The following is a 12,066-nucleotide window of genomic DNA, read 5'->3' as shown; positions in this document are numbered from 1 at the left end:
AAGCAAATTGATATGCTCTTGACCAAAAACGTGAAGTCCGTTCAATTGAATATGCTTCACCCATGGAAGTGAATGTGACAAAAATTCAACAAAATTATCAAAGATGACAAGATTATTTTATGATTGGACATATGAATATGAACATGAATGGACAAAATAATAATAGTCATCACTGTAAAGGTGCACTTGACATTTCAAAAGTGATGTCGAGGTGTGTCATATAAATATGATAAATTTCAAAGCATTACTTCTAATTAAAAATAATGGGATTAGGAACAAGTACCCCCTAGACTATCACCGAAATTTCAGAGATACACATTAACTATTCTAAGGTCTTATTACCCCCCTAAATTCATTTTTTGTGTAATATTATACACTTTATGGCTTACATGGAACACTCCGTGACTCCACTTAAGTGAGGTGCGTGAGAGATGTTTGGAGGCCACATAGGCCAAAAAGGTGTACAAAATTACAAAAAAAAAAACGTTCATGAGGGTAATATGACTTTAGTTTAGTTAAGATGTGTCTTTGAGATTTCTTTCATAGTCTAAGAGGGTACTAGTGTCTTATCTCAAAAATAATTATGAAATATACATATATGATTATAATCAATTCCTTTAAGTGAACGTGACTTGAGATAAGTGTCTGGAAAAGTCTATCATTCTTGAAAGTGAATATGTCAACAAATGATGAAAATTAAGAATAAGGACATACTAATGTATGATTTAATATATACCACAATTCACCCGTATAGAAGGTAGAGAAAAATAACTAATTTTTTTTTAGTATAAATGCTCATTGGTCAAGTACTTTTAGTACATTACAAGTATTACGATATATTTTGTTATGAACTACCAAAAGAACAAAAGAAAGAAATAATGCATGACATCACAAATTTATCATTAGTTATGCACTTCTATTTGTCAAAAATATTTTGTCATATATTCAATAAAAAAAAGGAGGAAGAAGAGATACTGATGGAAAAAGTAAATAAAAAATAAGTTTTGCTCATAATAATTTGACCATAACAATGATAATGTAGACATCTCCCTAAAAGAGTCTTTCACCACACAAACAATGTCATAGAATATGTTGTAGTATTCAATGTTAATTGTGAATTATGGTGAGCTAATGTGCTACTATCAAAAGAAATAAAATTGCTCATGTTATTGATATTGTAGAAAGTCTTGAGAGAAACTTTTTAAGTTTGAAAGAAATAGTCAAATAAAAAAAATTATATTGAGACTATAAATTATGGAAAGATTTAAGATTTTCATATTACTATAATTAAAGTGGGTTACAAATATTACATGAAAGATTACTCAAATTTTTATGTTATTAGTGGAACGGAATATTAGCATGATAATGAAATCACGTGAACATTAGAGTACAAGCTTATTGAAATAAGAGAACATACATAAATTTACCACTGAAGTTGTCCCGAATTTTCAAAAATACACCTTAACTTTGCAGCCGTTCTATTACCCCACTAAACAATTTTGAATAAATATTATTACATCATTCTTCGTCCATTTGACATAGAGAATGGTGTGCACTCTTTTAAAGAGAGTGAACAACAAAAAATAACTATTATAATTTTATTTTTTACAAGTGTTTTATTATAAAATATATTTTCTTATTCTTCTTATTATTATAAATTTTTTTCCTTTTAGTTTTCTCTTTGTAACTTATTTCTTTTCAAAAATTCATTGTGATCTACATTCATTGAAGCTTCTTACTTTCAATGTCACCATTTTTATCACAATTTCACCTTCCTTTTTTTTTTACAAAAATTTTACCAAAATATTTTTTTTCCATTTCGAACAATTTGATAAAACTAATCTGATTTCAAGATGATCAGGAAGTATCATATAGTTTTTTATTCGAGTTTAATTAAGTTCTTTCAATTTTCGAGAAATTTATTGATTCTTTTCAAATTATCATTTTTAATTTTGAATTTATATGAAAATGAGTGGTTGATGAACCTTCAAAATTTTAAATTTTCTTACAAAAATAATTTATTTTGTTATTAATAATTCAATAAAGTCTAATAATAGTATGAATTTATAAAAATTTGACCGGAGAAGAAGAAAAAAAAAGTGGGAGTTGGTTTCCATTTGACATGGGGGGTGGGAAGGGGAATGGAGGGATGAATCACTTGAAAGTGGGAGGTGAAAGATGAAATGAAATTTAAGATATATCAAAATTAAAATTCAAAAAGTAAGAGAGAGAGAGAGTGAAATAAATAAAGAATAAGATAAAGGAAAAATTTAAAATGAAAAAAATTATATTTTTAATTAAATTAACACGTGTTATGTAATGATTGGTGTGTGATTTCACTTGCTTCTTGAAATTTGGGTCTGATAGAAAATGGTATAATAATATATGTTCAAATTTTTTAGTGGGATTATAGGACAGTCTCAGCATTAAGGTGTCTTTATAAAAATCCGAGACAACTTCAATGGTGACTTTATATTTTTTCTGTTGAAATAAATATTAGTTGACATGACCGGTTGACTATCATCATAGCACACTTAATTAGTCGGGTTGCAAGTGTCGTCCTTCCTGAACCTCTAGAGTAGGAACCCTGAAAGTTACATATGCTCTTAGCTTTAATAGCCCATGTCTTAGCTTGACCATCTTGCCTCATCCCTTTAACATTCTTCACAAAATCTATTACTTCATTAAAAATCTTCCATGTAAATGTCATGTGTACATAAAATATCTGTAACTCAGAATTTTTTCCCTTAACAATTAGAAAAAAACTCTCTTCCTCAGTAGTCACCAATGGCGTAGAATATCTAGAAAAAGCATGGAACTAGCCTCATCTGCATGCAAAGACATACCATCTTGCTCCAATGTCATGAACTTATCCTTCTTTCAGTCTCTCGAAGTCTGACTCACATACTTTTTCAAGAACATAGCATGAAACTGTGTCCAAGTAAGTGGGGGTAAAGCTGAAGATCTGATTCCACATAATCTCTCCACCACTACTTTGCCTCGCCCTAAAGTTGAAAAGTCAGAAACTCTACTCCATGCTGATGGACAATTCCCAACTTATGAAGCATCTCATAACAATCTAGGATAGAATCATAGGCGTCCTAACTCTCAGAACCACGGAACATAGGTGGTTTCAATTTCAATAACTTAGTTAACATTTCATGCTCATTACCAGTCATTATGGGACCCAACAATGGACGAAGGGAGGCATCGATACCTACAATTCTACCCATATTTTGGATGGTAATAGTAATAGGAGGTTGGTGGGAGTTTGAGTTGCTTGCACTGCGGAATGAAATCCAGGACCAACCAATCCTTTCAGGAAAGACATGATTTGCTGAGCTAACACTGGGTCTAAGAGAGGAATACTTATAGTCTCAGCAGGCACCTCTTCCTCTTGTCCAACATCTTCATCATCCTCAACCTCTACATTCTTCTCTATCTTTTTAAGATATACATGAGGATTCTCATTTCTTGGAGCATTTTCAATTCGATCTCTACCCATAGCGAGTTCTACCCTTCTTCGGCCTCTACACCTAGTTCTTTCTCTACCCCTACCTCGATCGCGACCTTTTGTTGCAGGATCCTTAGTTGGTGCATTTACGGGAGCTACAAGCGTGACACCGTTGAAGTGAATGTAAACAATTTGCAGACAAAAGAGTGAAGGAAATTAGATACCAATTTGGATCACCAGATACACAGTGGAACAAAGTTATAGCATGAAAGGAGATAAAAGAATCAAAGAGATTTCCTAAAGTCCTATACCGTCTTGAAGAAAAGTACAAACATCTTTGTACCGTTCCACAACTCGCTTTGGTACATCGTGATTAATGAACCTAGTACTCTGTAACTAACTTTGTCATGACCCTCACCATCGTATTTGGCACCAACACTAACCCTCTGGTGGGAAAACCATAACTACAACCAAACTAACCATGAAACTATGCATTTAAAGATACGAAAGCATGTTGATATGAAAAATAAAGTAGAGTTTCCTTAGATTAAAAAAGTCTAAAAACGACTACTAAACATTGATGAATTACTCCCTATAAATTGAAAGTCAATGTACCAAAACTTTAACAAGAACCATATGTCTAAATAAAAAGGTTAAATCCTGAAATCTAAAACATTGGATCATCTAGAGTATTAATCTAAGTCCGAATAAGATGGACTGAGCAAAAAGAGAAGTCATGGCAGCCTGGAAGAACTGGTCCACCTTGAATTCGATTGTTTACTAATCTCTTAGATGAGGTCTGTTGATAGCCGCGTGAATATGCCATGTACTTAACAAAGAAAGAACAAGTGCAGTATCAGTACACAACCACAGTGTACTAGCAGGATCTAGAGGCTATTCCAATAAGTGATATATATGCAACTCATCACGACTTAATAGCATAGGCATATATCGAACATATACAATATCAATCATCATTTCAGGATCAATATACAATTCCATAATCTAAACAAGACACATATATCACAAGTCAATAGTCCTCTCATGGAACTCATACCCAAAATGTTAGTGTGCTGGATCGTGACACCCGGTTCAAGTAACTGTGTCAGATCATGACACCCGTTTCAATATGTATATCGGTACATGACATCTGATCCCCCTTAATGTGTTGGAACGTGACACTCATTTCATTCAACATGCCACAATCACAGTCACAAGGTACATACTTGTCATATTCCGAGAGCATACCCTAGAAGATATGGCTCTCGAAGTGCAACAGGCGTACTTGACCTCTCGGAGGTCCCATACAAGCCCCTTCGCATCATTCATCCCATATACATACATGAAAACTAATGCAGGATTAAAATTTTTCACAAGCATTCTAATAGTCTTTCAAAATATCTTTCATATAAAATCAAAGGAACTAAGTCTCATATCATCAAATCTTAGACTCACGATTATACTTGGTACACAACCCATACAATCGAAATATAATACTATATGTCTATTACAATACATCAATATAAAGAAACTCAAAATACATCTATGCCCTCCAGTCAAGTGAGGACATACTTCAACTTGCTTGAACGATCCTATAATCCAAATCTTCGCCTTCAATGGCATCTTCGCCTATGAATCACTTTAGAGATAGATAAAATATGGAATTAGTACAAACACATGCACTAAGTATGACATAATGCATAAAAATCATGAAAACAGATATTTATTGGAAATATGTTCTTTTTGTTTAAAACATCATAGTATAAGCATAAGAGCAAAATTTAACACCTTAGAAACATATAAAAAGTCACTTAAGTAATTTATCATATTTTAAGAAAAGCTACAGTGAACCTATGTCACTTACAGTGAATCAATTCACTGTTACAGTGAAGTTTCTCAACTTCACAAAGACCCCTTTCTAGCATGAAATTTTCTTACTAAAAGCAATCCTAAGACTTACTTAAGTAAGACAAAGAGAGACAAACCATACACCCTCTCTAGAAACACCTATATGATCCTTAATACCACCTATAACGAGATGCACACCCTTAGAATACACCCAACACAACGTAATATATATGATATGAAATTCACCTCATTAAGGTTATTAAAAGACTTACTGAAGTACTTCTAGGAGAGAACTCCCATACACCCTCTTCAAGATAACCTAAATAATCCTTAAGAGTTCATAAGATTAGATCATGTCCACTTTATCAACCGAACTTCCAAACTAGAGATATTCTCAAGATTTCCCTAGGTAAGAGATGAAGAGATCATCCTTTATGCCCCCTTCACACTTGAACTAGGAAATCCTTAGACTTACTCTAGATTACATGATTCCTATCATAATTCATTACTTCATTAGTTCATTAAGGGGCATTCATCACATCGAGGATATTCAAGTAATGGTCTTGGAGAAGACCTAGGGACTCTACTAATATCTTCAAAGCCTATTGTGCAATGTCTAGATAGCGTCCCATACCACCACCTAAACTTCATAAAACTTCTCACCCTAAGGTTTCCAACCCGAATATGATTGTATAATAGTTTAGTACCTCCCATATCAATTTAATCCAAAACGAACACGTAAAACTGAACGAAACATGCTAAGACACACAAGGTCGTTACAAGGCAAACCACCTTCTTGGACGTTTGACCTCCAAACTCCACGAAACTTAAAACAGTGCATGTATACAATATTTTAACTCATATAAGGACCTCATAAGCTCATGAAACACACATATAGACACATAACTACACATGCAGCACATAGGTGACTAGTCGGCAAATGTCTGAGTCGTCCCTTGACGTTTGACTTCCAATGCACCTAATAATTTAGACACCGCCTCATTGCCAAATTATAGACCATTTTAGGAACTCATAATCCCATGAAAAACATTTTAAGATCTAGATCCAACTAATTTATTTTTGAGTTATTACAATCTCCCCCACTTGGACAACATTTGTCCTCGAATGACACTTGTCACTCTCTTAACACTTTCAAGAATAGAGATTCAACCAGAAATCAAAATCATATCACTTAACACATTATCCAATACTAACATCTAGAATAAACATCAATTTCACATAATCAAGAGATTCACAAAACAACAAAAAACTAGAATAAATTCTATAACTCATCATGCTATAAAACTGACATCCTTCATTTCAAATAGAAAAAAACTCATTTTATATTCATTATCATGATCATATACATCATTTATAACTACATTGCAACAATTTCAACCAAAGAATGAATTAGTCAATTTTGCCAAAAAATCTTATAGTGAACAGACAACCTTACAGTGAATTATGCAACATTTTTATAAAATGCAACTTTTAAGCAATTGATGATGGAAACATGATAATATGCAATACACAACCATGTAAAATCATTTTACAACATAATAATAACTTCATAAATACACAATGCAAAGATTCAATGAAATTTAATCTCAACAGAATCCTAGACATAATGTAACATGCAATAATATCACAATGCAATAATGATCATATAGATCTTCTACTCACCATACTCCCTCACTTAGAAGGAAATCATATTACTAAAGATATCAATACAAGAACTTACCATCATCATCATCACCCTCATTCGGCTTTGCTCCTCTAGTCCGGAGTGCATAGAAACGCCTCTTCTTTGGAGCATCATCTTTCGGATCGTTAGGAGCAACTTGCTTACCATCAATAGTAGGACAATCATTCACTTTGTGTCCATATTTACCACATCCAAAACAACTCCCATTACCCTATTGGCATTCCCTATAGTGCCTCTTTCCACAAGTAGTACATGTAGGCTTACCATTTTGAGAACCACCTCCTTTCTCAAATTTCACCTTAGCACCTCTAGATTCTTCTTATGTTGAAACCTTCCTCTTGAACCTAGGTTGACTTTGATCACTTGTACCACTTCTCTTTAAGTTTCTAGCAATCCTACCATGTTTATACTTCTCAATTGATGGATCATACACGATGAGTCCAGAGAGGGTCATATCATCATGTAGCATGGCGGTATGAAAATCTTCTCTCACTAAGTTGGCGACCCTGGTCACAAACCTACTCATCTCATCCCTAGGATTAGACACTACGGACGGGGTATATCTAGACAATATAGAGAATTCAAAGAGTACTCCTCAACACTCATATTGACTTGCTTAAGATTGATAAACTCCTCTACCTTTACCTCCCTTCTCTTATAGGGAAAATACTTTCCTAGAGAAGCTTCTTTAAATTCTTCCCACTTAATGGGACCCGACTTAACAAGCCTATTATCCTTCCATTGAGTATACCACACTTGAGAACCCTCCCTTAATTAGTACACAGATAAATCCACCATCTCCCTAGAAGTCACCCCTATTGACACTCAACACCTTATACCCTCCATCTAAGAACTCTTGGGGATCTTCTCCCACCTTAGAACCAAGAAAGATAGGAAGATTCATCCTCATAGAATCTCTCAATATAGATGTCATAGTGCTCTTGACAATATTCACTCTAGGTGCAATACACATATTCAGGCTAATGTAAATAAAGCCTCTCTAATCTCCCCATTAGTCATTTCAGGGGAAACACCGGAACATCATTACCTCCTTTCACAACAGGGACTTGATCATCTCTAGCACCTTGATCCCTTGAGCACCTTCAAGAACTTTATCAACTTGAGGAAGAATCTCCTCATTCACATCATTCTCCTCAACTCTCCTAGCCGGTGTCCTCCTCGTATTCATCTTCCTAGAAACAAAAGGAAAACCATAAGAAAAGATCTCATAACTTCTAAATCTACGAATCAACAAAGGAGTAGAAAATAAAAGAAACTCTATCGTCCTATAGTCTCTTGCCAATAGATGTGTTGTGACTCACATCGATGGTCGAGAGTCTACTAGACGTGACTTCATGAGACCGTTTGATTCCTAAGACTACTTTCATAACCTATGCTCTGATACAAAGCTTGTCACATCCCGAGAGCATACCCTAGAAGATATGGTACTCTCGGAGTGCAATCTGCATACTTGACCTCTGGGAGGTCTCATACAAGCCCTTTCGCATCATTCATCACATATGCATATATGAAAAGTAGTGGCAGAATTAAAACTTTTTTTCAAACATTCTAACAGTCTTTTAAAATATCTTTCATATAAAATTAAAGGAATTAAGACTCACTTTAGAGATAGATAAAATATGGAATTAGTACAAACACATGTACTAAGTATGACATAATGCATAAAAATCATGAAAGCAGAAATTTATTGGAAATATGCTCTTTTGGTTCAAAACATCATAGTATAAGCATAAGAACAAAATTTAACACCTTAGAAACACATAACTAAGAAATTGATCACATTTTTAGAAAAGTTACAGTGAATCTATGTCAGTTTACAGTGAATCAATTCACTGTTACAGTGAAGTTTCTCAAGTTCTTAAAGACCCTTTTTAGCATGAAATATTCTCACAAAAAGTTGTTCTAAGACTCACTTATGTAAGATAAAGAGATACCACCCATACACCCTCTCTAGGCACACCTAAATGATCCTTAAGACCACTTACGAGAAGATGCACACCCTTACAATACACCCAACACAATGTAACATATATGATTTGACGTTCACCTCACTAAGGTTATCACAAAACTTACTTAAGTACTTCTGGGAGAAAACACCCATACACCCTCTTCAAGATAACCTAAATAAACCTAAAGTCTTCATAAGATTAGATCATGTCCACTTTATTAGCCAACGTTCCTAACTAGACACATTCTCAAGATTTCCCTAGGTAAGGAGATCATCCTTTATGCCCCCTTCACACTTTAACTAGAAAGTCCTTAGACGTACTCTAGATTAGGTATTCATTCATTTACATGCTTCCTATAATAAGTCATTACGTCATTAGTTCACTAAGAGACATTCATCACATAGAGGACATTCAAGTATTGGTTTTGGAGAAGACCTAGGGACTCACACTAACATTTTTAAAGCCTACTGTGCAATGTCTAGATAGCATCCCATACTACCACCTAAACTTCATAGAACTTCTCAAATACTAGTATGTATCCCATATGATGAGAATAGTCAATATGGACATAGAACATGGTATCAAAGAATGGAATCCGAAGTTGTAACCTAATCCAATGGAGGGTGTTCTATTTGGCAATGGTAGAACTTGGACACGTTCCATGTAGGCACATGGTTAAGGAATATTAAGGGCTTACTTTACACTCTAGCCTCATCATTTAACTAGAGATACTTCCCTTACCATACTCATTTGGTGCTAGCCTTCGTTCTCATAGAGTAATTTACACTAAGGATCACATGAAGAGGTTCCATAGCTAGTTTACAACCCAATCACATTCACCCTACCAAAAAGGTCTCCTAGGGATGACTTACAATGGCGACGAAGATAGCTTAATTACTTTCCTAAGGATGACATGATGCCGTTCTAGCCAACCAACTTTGAGTCCATCATTCATTAAAATAAGGATACCATTACGACTTTCGACTTCAAGGTTCATAACCTTACCACTAGGTTCAATGTTTCACATAAAGGACCTTCTTAGCATTATTCAAGGTGTCATGTCATTCATACATACTAGACTAAGAGACTTTATCATCCTAAGTCAAGACATCTGATATTCACATTCATACCTGCATCAAGTAAGGGACACAAGTCTACCACACAAGAAACACCAAGACTTCACTTTATCACATATAGCATATCATACTAGAAGCACATAGGAATAACCATTACCATCTTTAAGTCATACTATACACTACCATGATATCATCAATGTAACCATTATAGACTCATATAGACAAGTAGGAATAATCATACATCAACTCTAAAACTACACACATAAGGATATAGTAATAGTCTAACATGATCACCTAATATCATTAGAAGAACACATACTTTCACATTGATCACATGTAGATATATATGATCATACTTCACATAATCAACTACATAAATCATCATAATACTTCAAGTAGTTGACGACAAGACCATGATCATCATAATACATAAAGTAACGCCGATAGGGCCACATCATTCACAAAGCACCGCCACCATTAGTGGACCATACCAACCACAAACTAATTAAAGAGCTACATTTCATAAAATAAAGAGAATTAGGGCAGATTAACACCAATACATTTTCTCCACTTCAATCCTTAGCGAGATTATCCAATTCAATACCAATAGGCCCTTACCTATGACCATGATCATCAATTCAATACAAGAACAATAATACTTAATGAATCTAGGTTGATCCAATATAGATTTATGAATATAATACATCATACACATCAATTGAATACAGTTATTACATCATTCAATAGCCTATAGAAAACTACACCAGAATTCATAAGCATTAAGACAATATCAAGTCAACCACAAAGTAGTCAAAATCTAGGGTTCATGAATTACATGAGTTAATAGGTCAAATATGTTAAAATAATATAATTAAAATCAATATAATCAATATATAATGATTCAAAACCTTTTATGCAAGAACCCATGGATAGATCATAAAATTGGACAAGTTCATCTTTAGAAAACTTTGGGAATCTTTTTGAATTTTGGGCTCCTTGATGAATAGAGTTTCAAGGATCAAAAAATATACCTCAATGATGTTAATCTAATAAATTGACGAAGAATCACCACTCAAATCTCCAATCGAAGATCTTCCTTGAGTTTTGGCTTCAATGGAGTTCTAGAGAATTTCTAAGAGAATTTGGGTTTTGATTTTTTGAAGAATGAATTCATCTAGGTATTTAGGACTTATATAGATACTTAAAGTACTAAAAATACCCTTAATTAACCACCCAATCTCTTATTTGTACGTGGGGTGAATTTACCCATTCACCCCTTGACTTAACAATAAACTGGCAGGAACAAACCTCACAAACCACTGCCCATCGACGGGCCGTTGGTCCACAAACGGACCATCCTAGATGTCCATCGATGGGTTCAGAGACTAATAATTGGTCTTGAGATCCCTAGGTTATGTCTTGACCAACGTCCACCAACAACGGGGCGTTGACTGGCCGACGAGCCGTTGATTGCATCTGTCGTTTGGGGATGGTCCAAGACAGCCTTAGCTCAAGGAATGGGTCCTTCCTCGAGGACCCTTGGTTGGTCCTTGGGGACTTTCACCCAAACGTTTCCAACCCGAATATGACCGTAAACAGTTTTAGTACCTCCCATGTCAATTTCATCCAAAACAAACACGTAAAATGCAATGAAACATGCTAAGACACACAAGGTCGTTTCAAGGCAAACCTTTTGAACGTCATGGACGTTCTTGAACGTTTGACCTCCAAACTTAAAAAAACATGACACACTTCCTATATACACTATTTTAAATCATATAAGGACCTCATAATCTCATGAAACACACATATAAATACATAACATCACATGAGGCACATAGGTGACTAGTCGTCGAACGTCTTACTCGTCTCTTGACATTTGACTTCCAATGCACCTAATACTTTATACACTGCCTCATCACCACATTATAGACCTTTTTAGGACCTCAGACCCTCATGACAAATATGTTAGGCTCTATATCAACCTGAGCTATTTTTGAGGTATTACAATAC

This window comes from Solanum lycopersicum, chromosome 8, assembly GCF_036512215.1.
Source record: "Solanum lycopersicum chromosome 8, SLM_r2.1".
Classification (NCBI taxonomy): domain Eukaryota; kingdom Viridiplantae; phylum Streptophyta; class Magnoliopsida; order Solanales; family Solanaceae; genus Solanum; species Solanum lycopersicum.
The sequence above is the reverse complement of the archived record's forward strand: the minus strand, read 5'-3'. Positions refer to the sequence as shown.